This window comes from Mobula hypostoma, chromosome 1 (genome assembly GCF_963921235.1).
Source record: "Mobula hypostoma chromosome 1, sMobHyp1.1, whole genome shotgun sequence".
In the NCBI taxonomy this organism is placed as follows: Eukaryota; Metazoa; Chordata; class Chondrichthyes; order Myliobatiformes; family Myliobatidae; genus Mobula; species Mobula hypostoma.
In genome coordinates, this window is record NC_086097.1 from 61183110 (window position 1) to 61199776 (window position 16667).

At 45.0% G+C, this 16667-nt stretch overlaps 1 long non-coding RNA gene across 2 annotated transcripts in view; it reads left to right on the forward strand.

The window, feature by feature from the left end:
- The window catches only part of LOC134356321 (uncharacterized), a 77270-nt gene that overhangs the window by 52288 nt on the left and 8315 nt on the right, over positions 1-16667 (forward strand). The window contains exon 3 of one of the 2 annotated variants that reach the window (XR_010020339.1): positions 2795-2920. The exons of the other annotated variant lie outside the window; for it this stretch is intronic. This is a non-coding gene — a long non-coding RNA (uncharacterized LOC134356321). Of the gene's footprint in view, positions 1-2794; positions 2921-16667 lie in introns of those variants that run through there. 2 annotated transcript variants of the gene reach the window in all.

Here is a 16667-nt window from a genome sequence, read left to right on the forward strand (position 1 = left end):
GGTCAGGTTATGGTGAGAAGGGAGGTGTATGGGGTTGAGCGGAATCTGGGATCAGCCATGATGGAATAGTGGAGCAGACTTGATGGGCTGAATGGCCTAATTCTGTTCCTATATCTTAGGGTCTTAGATGCTTGGTTGAGTGTTTCTTTGTTTGTAAATAAATAGTTAATGTGCTGACTTGGATTCAATGTCTTCTGTCCCACTTACTGAATCTGCAAATCTGCTTCCATTTGGCATAGTGAGCAAGATTCAATGAGTGTAACAGGAGTTTAAAATGTTCGGAGTTAAGAGAAAGTGAGAGCACCACTTGTGTGAGGAGTACTGAGTCCTAGGGTGGACAGACAATAATGCTGGGTTTGGCAGTCTCAGCTATCTAGTAGCGGGCCATGACACGTCAATGGATTGGTTAGACAAGCTGAACTCCCATGGGGAGAGATTGGACATCATGTTGTGTCCATGCTAAAAGAGGTAGGTTTCCCAGACAAAAAGGGTAGCCAAATGGATGCTTTTTTCAGTGCTGGAAGCCATCGTAAATTATCAGCATGAGATGACTGCACAGAGAGAGCAGGAGATAGTAAGTCTAAAGAACGAGGTGGAGGTGCTGCACCAGTGCTGTACCACTATGGGGGAAGCTGCTCGGTCAGCACAGATTGGGCCAAAGAGCTTGAAGACAAGGATACAGACATAGTCTGTCAACTAGTGAAGGTGCAACCAATAGAGTCTGCTCGACAAGCTAATTGGCAGTTGGATCCCATTAAGGTCTGAACCTTGATGCTGTGGGGAGATGACCCCAACACATGGATTGGGGATGAGGATATCTGGCTGGATAGTGAGAAGTGGGAAGAGAGAGTAGAGTGGAGTCTATAACTCTCCCCTAAAATGATCAATCTCACTCTGTGTACCCAGAACAGTACAGGCCAGACCAGTGATCATGCTGTCCCATACCCATCATAGGGTGCTTCTCCCTCACGGGATAGGAGGAGGACAGGGAACACAGAGGGAGCATTACACTGATCAGGAGTTCTCTGTCAAGGAACTAGTGGGATTGGGGGATAGGTACAGACAGAAGCCAGGAGAACCTCTGGCCACATGGTTGTTGAGGATATGATATTATGGTGCCACCGGAATGAGCCCATCTATTAGAGATGGGTACCCTAATGGGGGGGGGAGGGGTGTTGTAGTGAATAATGCCTGGAGGATACCATTCTGTCCGCTTAAGGATAGTAAATTGGGTGGCAATCGAGGACAGGTACCCTTCTGTTTTTGAGTGGGATTTAAAGCACCGTGCAAGAAGAGGAAGGGACCAGAGCCGTCACCAATGGGCTCTAATTACAGGTTTATACAGTGATAGTGATTGCCTGCCAGGCGATTCTGATCTATCTGCTGTCATGGTAGGGCATTTGGTAATGACAGTGGCTTACCACTTGAAAGGGGTGGTTCTGCCTTTAATGTGACCGGCAGTCAGGGGTACAATAAAAGCAGCAATTTGGTGGCTTGTGGCAGAAGTAATGGATAGCGGTACTGGAATTCAAGTAAACAGACGGGGAATGGGGGATTCTGTGTAACCTGGAAGGAGATGTTTAGAGCACTGCTTAGGGCAGAGGTCCTGGTCGAACAGGTCGATGGGGTTCCCACTCCCACCTGCTATGTGATGTGGAGGGAATACTGAGAGGGATAGTTGGGCAAGGGAATTGTTAAGGGAGGTTGTTCATCTTTTCAGCCCTTCCTGGATAAGGGTTCGTTTGCTCCCTCATCAGTTTCTGTGTCTCTGGATCAGAGTTCCCTATATCCCCTGCTGGAGGCCCTACAAAGGGCACTGGTGGACCTCCAGTGGCAACAAGGATCAGGCAGTGGGTGGTGTTCTCACGTTCCACTCACATATGGATGAGGACAGGGGTCCCAGCAGATATGGTCAGCAGCCCGTTCCTGGCAGGGAGGCCTCAGTCCTTATGTACCCATTGCAGGTATTAAAGGAAAGGGAATGTGCAGCGATTTGTTTTGCCATTGGTGAACATCGGTGCCAAGCATCTTATCATTCCAGGTAACCCCCGACAGCTGGCAGGTCCCCTGGGGTACAACAAAGTTTGGGGGTTCCCCTTTTGCCATCTGGGAGGTTACCCTCCAGGTGGTCATTGGACCAGGACAGTGAGAACCCTTGACTGTCTTTGCAGCGGCGTCTCCCGAGTGCATTCAGAGTATGAATGTGCAAAAGGGTATATCCCTGTGAACAAGAAAGGGTCATTTTAACTTTGGGGTAGCCAGGGCGAAGCTACTGGAGGGACTGGCCAAGTAGGAGCCTTTGGTAAATTTGTTTCCTTGGAAGGTAGTCAACACCAAACAGTACCGGATCCCAGGAGGCACCAAAAAGATTGGAGAGGCTGTAGATGCCCTGCTGAAGAAGAAAGTCATTCACCCCATCATCTCCCCCTATAATAGCTCGGCTTCAATGCGGAAGTGGGGGGTGGGATATGATGAATGATGGTTGACTATAGAGAATGGAACAAGCATGAGTCGCTCCTCACAGCATCTGTTCCAGGTATGGTGACCTTTATCGAGGACTTAGAATGTAAGGAGGGGGAGCATTGGTACGTGGTAGTGGACCTGGACCTGGCCAATGCTTTTTTCCTCCATTTCCTGAGACTGGAGTCACAGGACCAATTCAACGTCACATGGGAGGGTCAGAGTTTGCCTTTTGTCACCTCCCCTGGGGGTATATACACATTGTGCACGGCTTGGTAGCTCAAGATTTACAGGGGATACAGCTAGACCCTAACATCTCAATGTTCCATTACAGGAACCTTTGCATGATGTAGTGAGGCAGGCACTGGATGAATTGATTACCTTCCTGAGGGAGCGGTGTTGGTCTATCAACCCTGATAAGATACAGGACCCCAGTCTGTGCATACACTGGGCATACAGTGGCATTCTGTGCAACAGGAAGTACCTGATAAGGCCAAGCACAAGAAGATGAATGCAATGGTCCCCACTTCCAAGGAGAAGACTCAATGCTTTTTAAGACTTTTTGGGTATTGGTGCCAATGTATCCCCTTCCTGATCATATTATTCCTCTATATCAGGCCTCTTGCAAAAAGACTGCTTTCCGATCGGGTCCCATAAAGCAAGCGGCCTTCAAAGATGCTAAGCAGTCCGTGGCATAGGCTCTCCCATTAGCCCCCAGACGGAATGGGGTACCCTTTGAGCTCCAGGTTTCAGCTACCACTAGAGTGGTCAAGGTGGAGCCCATGGCAGGTGTTGAAGGGGTATTATGTCCCCTTAGGATTTTGGACGAAGACTTTTCCCTAGGCAGTGACCTAATACACCCCTTCAAGAGGCAGTTGTTGTCCGGCAGTTGGGCCCTCCTGGCTATTGAACACCAGACAGCCTCTTAGCCAGTCACGTTGTGACCTCATCTCCTTACGATGCATAGGATTCGAACAATGCGATTCACAAGGAGGGCCATGCCCAACGGCCTTCAATCATTAAATAGAAATGGTATATCACGGACAGGGCTGAGGATATACAGTACAGTCCAGATCCTTCGGCCCACTATATTGTGCTGACTTACAGAGTACACAAAGAACATACCACTACCTCCAAACCCACTCTCAGAGCACTGGCTTTGTCCTAAGAGGAAACAAAAACTTACTAGACACTTACAGTACTTAGAACCTCTACCTGTGCTTGCCCAAGCCTATTCTCTTCTCAGCCTGTTGAGCCAAAGCCAGACCACTCTGATATTGCCCCACTACAACAGTGTCTGCTGAAACGATTTTTTTTTTATTGACCCCGTGTTGACTGCAGCCCACTACAGAAGAGCTCTCTTTAAGCTTTGCACTGGGTATTGTAGTCTTACATTTTGTATGTAGTTTCGTGGAGCATTTGCAGGGGTTATACTGGCCTGAGGGCTGAATTATCACAGTGTAACATCTTTCAAGAGGAGGAATATAACACAAAGGGTTATCTTACCTGGCAGTTGAAAGCCTCTTCCACAGTTCTAGCTGCTGATTGGCCAGTTCAAAGGATGTGGCAGCTCTCTCCATTAGCTGGCTTTCACCAACAGCACTGGCTTCCGTTTTTGGGCACCTCAGGGGTATAAGAATTGTTCATTCAGGATGTTCTGTCTCTTTTCGCAAAGGGCTCCCTTCCCCTTGGATCACAGCCAGCACTGAAGAACCATTGGGAAAGTGTGATGCAGATAGGAGGGTCCGCACACACACACCTTGATAAGTACCTACTTGTTGAATGTAGTTGGGTAACTTGAGACTTAACAAAGTACCTGTTCAAGTTAGAAGTGTTATTAAATGTTTAGTGTAATTTAAGGGGCTTAGATAAGTACTTGCTTGACATAGATGCTTGACTGCATGTTTCAATAGGTTCAATAGGTACATTTAATGTCAGAAATGTATACAATATACATCCTGAAATTGTTTTTTTTTCACTGTTTGTTTGTAAATAAATAGTTAACAGTGCTTACTCAATGTCCTCTGTCCCACTTACCGAATCTGCAAATATGATTTTGCGAGACAACGATCCCTTAAGATTGTCCTTCACCTTGTCTGCTAGGGCAACTTCATGCCTTCTTTTAGCTCTCCTAACTTCTCAATTTTCTTCTTAATATAGTATTCTCTTGGATTTCTTATACTCCTCAAGTTCCTTATTTGCTCCATCCTGCCTATACCTGCTATGCATCTCATTCTTTTTCTTAACAAGGGCTTCCAAATCTCTCAAAAAGCAAGGTTCCCTGAACCTGTTAGCTTTGCTTTTTATTCTGACAGAAACATACAAACTGTACTCTCAAAAATTTCACTTTTGAAGGAATCCCACTTAGTAATTACACCTTTGCCAGAAAGCAACCGGTCCAAATCTACACTTGCCAGATCCAATCAAAGTGGCATTTCTACAATTTGAAATCTCAACCCAAGGACCAGACCTATCCTTCTCCATAACCATCTTGAAACTGATGGCATTATGATCACTAGATGCAAACTGTTCCCTTACACAAACTTTTGTCTTCTACCCCGTCTCATTCCCTAACGAGAGATCTAGTATCACACTCTCTCCATTTTAGAACATCTATGCACTGACTAAGGAAACTTTCCTGAGCACACTTGACAGACTGTCCGCTCCAGCCTTTTACAGCACTAGATTCCTAGTCAATATATGGAAAGTTAAAATCACCATCATAACTTTGTTTCTTCCAAGAGTCTGTGAACTCTCGACAAATTTGTTCCTCTAAATCCCGCAGGCTGTTGGCTGGTCTATAATATAATCCCATTAATGTGGTCATATCTTTCTTATTCCACAGTTCCACCCATACAGCCTCAATAGATGAGCTCTTCAGTCTGTCCCACATGAACGCTGCTGTGACATTTTCCCTGACTAGTAATTCCACCCCTTCTCCTTTAATCCCTCCTGCTCTAATCTGTCTAAAACAGAACATTGGAATATTCAGCTGCCGATCCTGCTTCTCCTGCAACCAACTCTCGCTGATGGCTACAATGTCATAATTCCATGTGCTGATCCATGCCTAACCATACTCTACTGTACTCTACTCTTCTGCATTGAAATGTACACAACTCAGAACGTTAGTTCCACCATGCTCAACTTTTCAAATTATGACTGTTTATGTCAGCTTAACAACGTCTTTCCTCGCAACCACTCCACTCTCTGTGCAGGTGCTCTGGTTCCCATCCCCTGAAACTCTATTTTAAATCCACCCAGTACAACACTAGTAAACCTCTCCTTCAAAAATATACAATTTAAAAAATATTAATTTAATAATAATATTTGGTAAGTCATTTGATAAGGATACTTGATAAGTCTTTCAGACCCATGTGACCTCAATAGCTCAGTAAATAAAATGGTTGATTCTTTCAACAATAACTTGGCAAATATATTAAACACAGTGGCCCCACTTAGGGCGAAAAAGAAATCATTCAGCAATATGGTCACCATGGTAAAGCAATACTGTCTGTGAACTCAAGAGCTCATGCAGAGTAGCTGAAAGAAATTGGAGGAAAACAGGGCTAGAGGTCCACCATAATATATTTGAAGAAAAACTAGCCTCCTTTAATGCTGCTATACGCTCTGCAAGTAGAACCCATTTTCCCAAGATTATTACAGAAAATAGCAGCGATTTAAGAATATTGTTCTCAACTATAAACCAACTGTTGAACCCTGCCCCAACCTATCATCATCATCATCACAGCTTGTCACACCAGCCAGCCAGCCACTCTAGTGTTGTTTGTTTGATGTTGAGAAGGTCAGTGTCAGCTAAATCAGGTGAGAGTGGGCAGTTGCGCAGAATGTGTTCAATGTTCTGCACGCTTTTGCCACACTCACAGTATTCGCTGGTCTTTAAACCCCACTTCACCATATTGTCTCCCATCCTACAAACTCCCGCTCTCGCTCTGTTGAGAGTGCCCCACTTCCGTTTGTTAAGCAGTGCCCTGTCTGGCAATGTTTCTGTGGGGTCTTGCACTACATTGTTTGGTTGGGTTCTGGCTTCTGTTTGCTACCAGAGGTCAATCCTGTATGTTTGCAGGGGGGGGGGGTGGGGGGGATGTTCCATGTGGTAGTTCTTCCACTGTAGCAAAGCTTTTCCTCGATTTTAGGTGGTTGGAATCTGGCACATGATGCTGTAGTGGGTCCCATGGATCCGAGTTCTGTTTACCTTATTCAATTTTTGTTGTAGTGTGCATTCGGATTTCTGGGGGAGCAATGCCTGCAAGTCTGTAAATGATGTTAGTGGGTGTGGGGCGCAGTGTGCCCGTGATTATTCAGCAGGCTTCGTTAAGCAACGGGTCTATTTTCTTCACATGGGCTGATCTGCCCAACACAGGTGCACAGTATTCTGTACAGTTTGTGGCAGATGCTTGAGTGAGGACATCATAAGTTAGATTGGGGCTGAAAATCATTAGCCCCAGCCTATAATGTCCTCACTCAAGCATCTGCCACAAAATGTGAGGAATGTGCAATATTTTTTATCAACAAAATTACTTCCATTCAGGAGAGTATAGCTACACATACTGGTAATCTCTACAGACAAACTCTTAAAAAGACAGCAACCTTGTCAAAATTCACAAGTATTTCTGATTCAGAACTCTACAAGATTGTAACAAAAAGTAAACCGCCTACTTGCTGTCTTGACCCAGCATCGCCACACATTTTAATAGTGTTTTCAATTCTGTTAGGAAAATTATTAACATATCCCTTGAAACTGGAGTTTTTCCAGATGCCTTCAAAAATCAGTCGTCAAACCACTAGTTACAAAGCCAAATCTTAATTGTGAGATACTAAATATATCAGATCATCTCTGCTTGGGCAAGGGCAAGGTTGATTTTCAACTAACTCAATAACTTTCTGAATGAGAACAATATCCTAGGATAGTTTCAGTCAGGTTTTAGAGTAAACCACAGCAAGGAGATAGACAAACATACGGAACTACAGTAACATGCTGCTGTCATGCGTGGTGCACAAACAACAGATGTACAGACTTTACCAACATCATCAGCAACCTTGGGCCAACTGATGCCAACAGAGTATCAATTCTAAATTTTCTAGATCTAAGTACTGCTTTTGACACAATTGACCACAACATTCTCCTAGATCTCCTTGTGAACTGATTGGCCTCTCTGGTAGTGCTCTTAAATGGTTTCATTCATGTATTTTAGAAATTTGTTGTCTCTCCTGGAGACCAATTTTCTAATTTCCAATTATCTTATGCTGTTGCTCGGAAAAGCTGTTTTAGTCCCTTACTCTTCTCCTTTTATATGCTTCCCTAAGGAGACATCATTAGAGAGTATAGACTTCATTTCCACAGTTATGCAGAAGACACACGATTGTATACATGGGTTGAGTCCGATGATGATAACACCCTATCTTCTCTGACTTCTGGTATGGCTGCAATAAACAAATTGATGAGGAAAAATTGCCTAAAACTAAATGAAGATAAAATGGAAATACTTTTGGTTGGTCCCAAAGCCAAAAGAGATGAACTTCTTGATAATCCTGGAAACCTGGATCCCCTTGTAAAATCAGAAGTAACTGGCCTGGGTTTTATCGCCAATTCAGATTTGAATTTTAAATCCCAAATAAAAAAGTGACCAGAATTCTACACTTAAGAAATATTGCAAAGATACATTGGGTTCTGTTATACAATGATGTTCAAAAACTAATTCATGCCTTTATATTGAATAGACTCATTCAGAAGGCCACTGATAAACTTTTAAACAAAACCAAGATGAGGGAGCATATCAATCTCGTACTAGTTACCCTGCATTGGCCTCTTGTATCATTTTAGAATTGATTTTAAAGTTTTCTTACTTGTTTTTAAAGCTCTTAATGGTCTGAGACTGGAGTACATCACAGAATCAGTTTTGTTTTATAACTGTTCACAAGCTCTCAGGTCTTCTTTTACCAGTCTTTTAAGTTTAAATAATCTCCCTCAAAAGATTATTGGCAGGTCAGTTTTTTTGAATTATACTCCTAAACTGTAGAATTTAATACCTAAATCTATAAGGGATGCAGACTCAGTTGACACTTTTAAACACCAGTTCAAAACCTATTTATTTAACCTTGTTTTTAACAAACATCTTTTTATCCATTATTTTCATGTCTATTTTTAATTTAATTTTTTAATTTTATTTTCATGTTTGCACTTTTATCCCATTATAAAGCACATTGAACTACATCATCTGTCTGAAAAGTGCATGATAAATCAAGTTATTAATGTTCCTATATGAGCCCCACTTCAGTTCAAGTGCAAACCATCCCTTCTGTACAATTACCACCTTCCCTGAAAGAGAGTCCGATGATCCAAAAACTGAAGTCTTCCCTCCTGAACCATATCCTTAGCCACGTGTTAAAATGTATGATCTTTCTACTTCTGGCCTCACCAGCAAGTGGCAAGTATCAGTCCCAAGATCACAGCCCTGGACGTCCTACCCTTTAACTTAGCACCTAACACCCTGAATTATATTGTAGGACCTGGTCACCCTTCCAACGTATGTTATCTGTGCTGACATGAACATAACCTCTGGGTATTCACCCTCCAGCTTAAAAATGCTGCAGGCGCGATCCAAGATGTCCCTGATGCTGGCAACCGGAGGCAACATACTATCTGGGAACTTCATTCTCGTCCACTGAACCTTATGTTTGTTCCTTTAACCAATAAATCTCCTATCACTGCAGCTTGTCTCTTCTCTGCTGTTCTCTTCTAAACCACAGAAGCAGACTCAGTTGCAGAGACCTGACCACTGTGGCTTTCCTCTGCTGGATCATCCTGCAACAGTATCCAAAGTGGTGTGTCTCTTGTTGTGGGGAATGGCCACAGGGGTACTCTGCACTGGCTGCCTATCCCCTTTCCACCTCCTGACAGATACCTGTGTCTTGCACCTTGGGTGTAGCTATCTCTCTGCATGTACTGTAGATCAACCCCTCAGCCTCCCAAATAGACTCATAGAACACTATGGCTCAGTACCAGGTTCATTGTCCCATCCATGCCAAATCATTAATCTGTCTAGTCCCTTCGACCTGCACCTGGGTCATAGCCCTGCATACTACATCCTCCACTTGTGGTGGCAACTCATTCCACACTCTGACCATCCTCAGAGTGGAGAAGTCCACCCTCATGTTCCCCTTAAACATTTTGTCTCTCACCCTTAACCCATAACCACTAGTTGCAGAGTTACCCAACTACAGCGAAAAATGCCTGCTTGCATCTATCACTCTCCTAATTTTGTATACCTCTATCTCCCTCAATCTTTTACGTTTTAGGGAATAAAGCCCTAATCTGTTTAACCTTTCCCTATAACTCAGGTCCTCAAGTCCCAGCAACATCCTTGTAAATTTTCTCTGCACTCTTTCAATCTTACTTACGTCTTTCCTATAGGTAGGTGATCAAAACTGGACACGATACTCCAAATCAGGCCTTATCAATGTCTTATACAATTCCAGCATAACATCCCAAAGCCTGTACTCAATACATTGATTTCTGATGGCCAATGTGCCAAAAGTTTTCTTTATATCCCTATCTACCTTAAAGAAATTATGGACCTGTATTCACTGATCCTCCTGTTCTACCACACTCCTCAGTGCCCTACCACTCACTATGTAAGGCCTACCATGGTGGATCCTCCTGACTTTTCTGCATTAAATTCCATCTGACATTTTACAGCCCCCTTTCTTCAGCTAGTCCAGATCCCACTGCAAGCTTTGATCATCTTCCTTTCTCTCTACTATACCCTCAATCTTGGAGTCATCCACAAATTTGCTGATCCAATTTACTACATTATCATCCAGATCACTGATATAGGTAAACTGCAAAGGACCCAGCATCAATCCTTGTGGCACACCACTAGTCACAGGCCTCCTGTCAGAAAAAAACAACCACTTATTACTCTCTGGCTTCTCCTAAAAAGCCAATGTCTAATCCAATTTACTACTTTATCTTCAATGCCAAGCAACTGAACCTTCTTAACAAATCTCCCATGTGGGACCTTGTCAAAAGCCTTGCTAAAGTCTATGTAGACGACATCCACTGCCTAGCCTTCATCAGCTTTACTAGGAACTTCCTCAAAAAGCTCTATAAGATTGATTAGATATGACCTACAACACACAAAGCCATATTGACTATCCTTAATCAGTTCCTGTCTATCCAAATACTTATACGTTGGGTCCCTTAGAATACCTTCCAATAACTTTCCCACTACTGATGTTAGGCTCACTGGCCTATAACATCCTGGCTTATTCTCAGAGTTTTTGGTAAATAACGGAACAACATTAGGAACCCTCCGATCCTCCAGCACCTCACCTTGGCTAAGGATGTTTCAAATATCTCTTCTGGGACACCTGCAATTTCTGCACTAGCCTTGCATAGAGTATGAAGGAACACATTGTCAGGCCCTGGGATTTATCCACCTTAGCTTGGCTCAAGACATCAAACACCTTCTCATCTGTAATCTCCTCACCCGTGACATTGTTGCTGCTTTGCCTTACATATATACAATTATATAAGAACTTGGTGTGACCCCACTTGGATTATTGTGTTCAGTTCTGGTCACCTCACAATAGGAAGGATGTGGATACTATAGAGACAGTGTAGAGAAGTTTTACAAGTATGTTACCTGGATTGGAGAGGGTGCCTTATAAGAATAGGTTGAGTGAACTCGGCCTTTTCTCCTTGGAGCAATAGAGGATGAGAGGTGACCTGATAGAGGTGTATAAGATAATGAGAGACATTGATCGTGTGGATAGCCAGAGGCTTTTTCTCAGGGCTGAAATGACTAATGTGAGGGGGCATAGTTTTAAGGTGCTTGGAAGTAGGTACAGAGGGGATGTCAGGAGTACATTTTGCACACAGAGTGGTGGGTGTGTGGATTACACTGCCGGTGACGGTGATGGAGACGGACACAATTGCGGCTTTTAAGAGACTCCTGGATAGGTACGTGGAGCTTAGAAAAATATAGGGCTATGCGGTAGGGTAATTCTAGAGTAGGTTATATGGTTGGCTCCACATTGTGGGCTGCAGGGCCTGTAATGTGCTGTAGATTTCTATGTTCTATATTGACTCTATACCATCGCCCAAGTAAATAGAGATGCAAACATTTCAGTTAAGATCTCCCCTATCTCTTTTGACTCTTTGCATTTTGAACGAGGTTGGAGGAGACATCGGATGTACAACAACTCTGGCAGGGTTTGCAAGACATTTATTTCCTACAAAGCAAAACCCAATAGCATGAATGGCAGTGATGCTTCACTACCAGATGAAATTAATGCCTTCTATGCTGGCTTGAAAGGAAGAAGACAACTACAGCATTGAAGATCCTTGCTGCACCTGATGACCCTGTGATCTTTGTCTCAGAGGCTGATGTTAGGCTGTCTTTAAAAAGGGTGAATCCTCTCAAGGTAGAAGGTCATGATGGAGTACTTGTTAAGGCTCTGAAAACCTATGCCAAACAACTGCTGGGAGTATTCAAGGACATTTCCAACCTCTCACTGCTACAGGCGGAAGTTCCCACTTCGTTCAAAAAGGCAACAATTATACCATTGCCTGACAAGAATAATGTGAGCTGCTTAATGATTATCACTCAGTAGCACTCACATTTACAGTGATGAAATGCTTTGAGAGGTTGGTCATGACTAGACTGAGGGGACTCCATATCAGCAAGGACCTGAACCCATTGCAATTTGCCTATCACCACAATAGGTCAATGACAGATGCAATCTCAATGGCTCTTCACACAGTTTTCGACCACCTGGACAACACAAACACTTATGTCAGAATGCTGTTGATCGACGAAAGCTCAGCATTTAACACCATCTTTCCCACAATCCTGATTGAGAAGTTACAGAACCTGGGCCTCTGTACCTTCCTCTGTAATTGGATTCTCGACTTCCTAACCAGAAGACCACAGTCTGTGCGGATTGGTGATAACATTTGCTCCTCGCTGACAATCAACACTGGTGCACCTCAGGGTGTGTGCTTAGCCCACTGCTCTACTCTCTCTTTACCAATGACTGTGTGGGTAGACACAGCTCAAATACCATCTATAAATTTGCTGATGATACAACCATTGTTCGTAGAATGTCAGATGGTAATGAGAGAGTGCACAGGAGCGAAATATGCCAACTAGTGGAATGGTGTCGCAGCAACAACCTAGCACTCAGCGCCAGTAAGACAAAAGAGCTGATTGTGGACTTCAGGAAGGGTAAGACAGACGAACACATACCAATCCTCATAGAGGGATCAGAGGTGGAGAGAGTGAGCAGTTTCAAGTTCCTGGTTGTCAAGATCTCTGAGAACCTAACCTGGTCCCAACATAATGATGCAGTTATAAAGAAGACAAGACAGCAACTATACTTCATTAGGAGTTTGAAGAGATTTAATATGTCAACAAATACACTCAAAAACTTGTATAGATGTACCGTGGAGAGCATTCTGACAGGGTTCATCACTGTCTGGTATGGGAGGACTACTGCACAGGACCGAAAGAAGCTGCAGAAAGTTGTAAATTTAGTGGGCTCCATCTTGGGTACTAGCCTACAAAGTGCCCAGGACATCTTCAAGGAGCAGTGACTCAGAAAGGCAGCGTCTATTATTAAGCACCTACAGCACCCAGAGCATGCCCGTTTCTCACTGTTACCATCTGGATGGACGTACAGAAGCTAGAAAGCACACACTCAGCAATTCAGGAACACTTCTTCCCCTCTGCCATCAGATTCCTAAATAGACATTGAACCCTTGAACACTACCTCACTTTTCAAATTTATATTATTTCTGTTTTCTGCACAATTTTTAATCTATTCAATACATGTTGTTACGAGAATACACATAAAATTAAGATGTTTGCTGGCCTGGGCTAGCATCAGTGGCATCAGCGGTTGGTCTGCCACCTGCCCTCAGGGGAAGGAGAGATAAGCAACAGTGGAGCAGCGTCTGGAGATGTGTGGTGAGGGGACGTGGGAGAGAGAGCTGTCTGGAGCGGCTCCCCCTTTGAACCCTGAACTGTTTGAAGTGATGGACAGGCGATACCCCAGCAGGGGGATAAAAAGGGACAGGTTCGCTAAGGCGGGGACACACGCCACCCGAGGTAACGAGACCCTGGAAGCGGTGCGCCTCTCACGAGTGGGTGAGAAGTACCAGACAACGACAAGGGTGGAAAGGTACGATCAGCGGGAACCCGGTGTGTGTCCGCCCTTGCCTGGGTGCCGGGTTCACTGCAGAGGATCGACCGCATCTGGAGGGGGGGGTCACAGTCGGTGACCTCAGGTGACATCACCAAGGACCTGCCCAAAAGCTGTTTTGTGAGCCATCTCGCTGGTCTGTGAGCCATCTTGCTGGTCTGTGAGTGAAGCCGTTCTGAATGATGAGTTGTTCCTGTTCTATGTCTCTCTTCCCCCACGTTGTCCATCGCCATGGCAACGATTACTGCGAACTGAACTTTGAGTCATTTTGAAATTGGTCATTTACCCCTAGACAACGATAGAGCTTGATTGATGCTGTTATCTTAATTCTGTGCACATGTATGGTTATCATTGTTGAATTGTTGCATTTATTATCCTTTCGATTACTGTGTTGCTTGTTTCTTTAATAAAACTTTCTTAGTTCTAGTACTCCAGACTCCAACTGAGTGATCCATTTCTGCTGGTTTGGCAACCCAGTTACGGGGTACGTAACATAAGTGGGGGCTCGTCCGGGATTTTGAATGCTAAATTTGGGACGGAGTAAATTGATTGGGTTAAAATTCCCGAAAGAAAGAAAAGACAAACAGCAGAAATGGAGGTTGAGGAATTTATAAAGGCGCCGACCTTGGAGGCATTAGAGGATGCCAGGAAATCGGAATTGATAGCTGTGGCCAAACGGGTGAATCTTGCTAAGGTGAAGTCGACAATGAGGAGAGAGGAGATACACAGAGCTATTGTAGAGCACTATGTATCTAAAGGTGTGTTTCCCCAAGGTGAGCTGGGGGAGGTGTCTATTGAAAAACCTGCTGGAGACGCGGTACAGGTACAGCTTGAAAAACTGAGACTCGAGCACGAGTTCCGGGTACGGCAGTTAGAACACGAAGAGAGACGGTTAGAAAGGCAGGAGAGAGAGTTAGAAAGGCGGGAGAAAGAGAAAGAGGTAGAAAGGCAAGAGAGAGAAAGACAGTTGGAGAGAGAGGAGAAACAGAGGGAAAGGGAATTTGAGCTGCAGAAGTTAAAGATAAGGGCCGAGCAGGGGCTCGTGCCGAACCAAGGTGGAGGGTTCCGGGCGACCCAGGAGGTTAGGCTAGTTCCCCCATTTGATGATACCGACGTGGATCGGTACTTCCTCCACTTCGAAAAAGTGGCTATAAGTCAGGACTGGCCGAGGGATAAGTGGGTTGTTTTACTTCAGAGTGTACTGAAAGGGAAGGCCCAAGAAGCTTACTCAGCTTTGTCCGCGGAAGATGCCCAGAGGTATGAGGTGGTGAAAGAGGCCATCCTCAGGATTTATGAGTTGGTCCCGGAGGCATACCGGCAGAGGTTCCGGAATGCGAGGAAGCAGTGGGACCGCACGTATTTGGAGTTTGCTCGTGAGATGCAAACATATTGTGAGCGTTGGTGCGCCTCGAAAGGGGTAGAGGGGGATTATGACAGACTGCTGCAGCTGATTCTGATTGAGCAGTTTAAAGGTTGTGTCCCTGAGGGTATGAGACCCTACCTCGATGAGAAAGAGGCAGCCACGTTAGCCGCAACTGCTAAGTTAGCGGATGAGTATGCGTTGACGCATAAAATGAAGTTTGCCCCGAGTAAAGGCTACCAGAAGGGTAGTCAGGACGGAGGGGAGAGTCCGCCGGAAAAGTCAGAAAGTAAGCCGGGGACTAGTGAAAAGGATAGGGTAGACCGGGAGCAGTCTGGTAGGAAGTCTCCTGGGGTCGTCTGTTATAATTGTGGGAAAGTCGGACACTTTGCGTCCAGGTGCTTTGCCCCAAGGAAGGAGACGGGGAAAGGAAAAGCGGAAATTTGGAATGGCTGTATCGAGCTGTTAAGCGAACCGCTAGGGAAGGACAGGTCTGAAAAAGTCCAGGAAGGGCGCGAGAGGTTTATCTCGGCCGGACTGGTGTCAGTGAAGGAGGGGTTAAAACCAGTTCCAGTGCGGATCTGGAGAGACACGGGAGCGTGTCAGTCACTAATATTGAAGAGTGTATTAGAGTTTAGCTCAGAGACCCAGACTGGGGAGGAAGAGGTCAAAGGTGTTGGGGCAGGGACAGAGTCAGTCCCTGTGCACCAGATACACTTACAGAGCAACCTGGTCTCTGGACTAGTCACGATCGGGGTGAGGTCCGAATTACCGATGAAAGACGTGGAAGTCTTGCTCGGTAATGACATCGTCGGAGGAATTGTGTTCCCAGTCGTGAGATTGACGGGTCAGCCTGCCAGCATTGAGGCCCGGCCCATGGACTCACAGGTTCATCGTGGGCCCCCGATGGTGAATTTGGCTGAAACATTTCTGCCAACCTTGTATGAGACAGGGTGTAGTGAGATAAGAGGTAGTGAGGGAGCTGGGACAGACGTGGCAGTAGCCAGGAAAGAATTTGTGCAGACGCAGGAGCGAGACGAGGGGCTGATGGTTTTGGCAGAGACCGCTCTCTCTGACACAGCCTTGACAAGCTATTGTGCGGAGGAGGAAGTGCTAAGGAAGAAAGGGAAATCAAGTACAGTACCCGCAGATGAGGAATGGGGGGTGGTGCAAAAGAGTTATGGGGATGAGGTTTTTAACATGGCCCACGAAGTACCCCCCGGTGGACATTTTGCGGTGCTGGAGGAAACAGTTGGTGGAATCATGAAAGAGATTTACCGGCTGCCCAGGGAAAAAAAATGTTATTGATCATGACCGACGCGAACTGAGACGGTCACCGGCTTTTGATATGCTAACAAACCTAGTCGGTGTTAGCGTGGAAATCAATGAAGCTAGGGGCCCCCTGATAAGAGAAAAGAACCATTTTGAAAAGATTAGGATGGGATCGGTCAGATGGGAGAAGGCTATTGTTTTGGCCAGGTCTACTGATAAGGTCTCTCCCTTAATCCCCGAACAAAGCGAATCTTTAGAAGGAGTAATTAAACGACTCGCACCTATGTGTTTGATTGTCCCGAGGAAATGCAAAGAACTGGGACGTTGGGTTATGTCTGTTACAATAGGG